The following is a 2,267-nucleotide window of genomic DNA, read 5'->3' on the forward strand; positions in this document are numbered from 1 at the left end:
ATTTGTTTGGGTCAGCCAAAAGTACAGGAGCATTTTCACTTTATTCCCTCTAAAGGGGAAAACTGTTTTCTGAAGCTAGCTCCACTTTTGAGGAATAACCTAAAAGATTCCTATTGTGACTTTTCAGAAGTCACCAACGGTAAGTTCCTATTTGTGCACAGCCCAGTCTGGGTCATAAATCCTTGCTGATATATTTGCCACTTGATACTTGTGGTAAAGCCAGTGGTATGATGCAGAAGGCTTAAATTGTGATCACTTTGGAATAGCTATGTGAAGTCTGAAAAACACAAGGAGGCAAATGTGAATAATTCTCCATCCTCATACCTCAAAATTGGGACCCCTCTCTCCCTACTGCTTGGAGTCCATGATGACGAAGTAGTGGGTTTAGCAAAACTAAAAGCTACCAATCAATGCCATGTTTCCACTCTTGTCCTCCCACGTTCCTTGACTTTGATCTGGCTCATGATTTCATCTTGACATCTCTGGGATGCACATACCCTAATCTTCCAAACCATGAAACTTATTACTTGATAGAGAAATGGAAATTTAGCATAAGTGGTGAAATTAAGGACCACAATATGCAAAATTTCTCTGAGTTACCATAGTGGGTCTTGTGTATTTAAGCAGCTTATTGTAAATGGAAGAGAGAAATTGGAATATTTTGCATATGTGTGTGAAAATGTCACCATGAAACCAATTAGTTTGTATGAATAGTACATGCTAATTAAAAACAGACAGGGGCCAAGGATATCTCTCATTGAGAAAAGTACTTGCTGTGCAAGCTCAATGACCTGAATTTGAATCCCCAGACCCATGTTAAGATGAATGTAGTGGTGCACATGTGTAATCCCAGTGCTCTGATGGAAGAGATAGGAGAATCCCTGGAAACACACAGGTCAGTTAGCCTGGTGTACTCAGTGGTAAATAAGAGACTGTCTCAAACAAAATGGAAGGTGAAGACTAATAGCTTGGGTTGTCCTCTCTTCTACACTCTAACACTGTGGCACAATTAGACTCAATATGTGTATGTATACACCATATATATAATATATATATATATATATATATATATATATATATATATATATGTGTGTGTGTGTGTGTGTGTGTGTGTGTGTGTGTGTGTGTGTGTGTATGGTATGTGTGTATGATATATATGTATACATATGATATGTATATGCATACATATGATATTTATATATCACATCTATGCCAAGTCACCCACCAAAACACACACACACACACACACCAAACATCAATAAACACATAAGTTTTAAAATACACATAGAAAGTAAATACAAATGAAATAATTTCTTGCCATTAAAAAAGTAAAGGAAAGCAAGGGGCAGATGTTGTGTAATAGTATCTATATATGTCATACTGGTGATCTTAAAGATGAAGCAAGAGCCCATAAATCAGGTCATGTTGGAGGCTCCTTGAAGTTGGAAATGGCAAAGAAATGGAATCTGTCCCCAAAGTCTCCAGAAGGAATGTAATCCTGTGAGACCCACTTTAGATTCTGGATCTCCAGGCTGATCAGATAATAAACTTGGACACATTTTGTGCTAATTTGTCACATCACAAACAGGAAATGAAATTGCCTTGTCCTAGGCATACTTGCAGGGACAAAGGCTTTGGGAAACTCTGAGGAGTGGTTGTAACCCCTCACTGTCTAACTCCTTCAATGATTCACAAGTGGCTGATGTAGCCACACAATAGCCAGGCCATGTCTCTGTCTTAGGTAAGAACACTTTGACTTCAAGGTGGAATGAATGGCTTGGTATGGGCCACCATTAAATTTACCTTTTACTTTTTATTATTTATTTTATTTAGTATTATTTAATTTTTACTTAATAGTTTCATAAAAGCTGCATTATCTCTTAGAAGAATCATCAAATATGAATTATTCCTGCAACAATGATCCTAAAGATATGGGAGGGCTCGTCCTTTAGAAACCTGAGCCCCTATTTCTGCCCCACTTCAAACTCATCATTTTGTTTCACTTTCTGCAGTAAACATTGATTCCAAAACAAATCTTTGGAATATTTTGCCCCTTTGGTGGGGCTCTTTAATACAAATGCTTATTTCAAGATGCTTAATGTTGGTCTAGCAAAATCTCATTGTATTCTCATTAGAGGGAAAGAGAGAAGGGGAGAAAGGGAGGGAAGGAAGAAGAGAGAGGGAGGAAAAAGGGAGAGAGGGAGGGAAGGAGAGAGAGATAGAAAGAGAAAGAGAGAGAGAGAGAGAGAGAGAGAGAGGGAGGGAGG

This window comes from Grammomys surdaster, unplaced genomic scaffold (assembly GCF_004785775.1).
Source record: "Grammomys surdaster isolate TR1022 unplaced genomic scaffold, NIH_TR_1.0 125574, whole genome shotgun sequence".
NCBI classification, from domain to species: Eukaryota; Metazoa; Chordata; class Mammalia; order Rodentia; family Muridae; genus Grammomys; species Grammomys surdaster.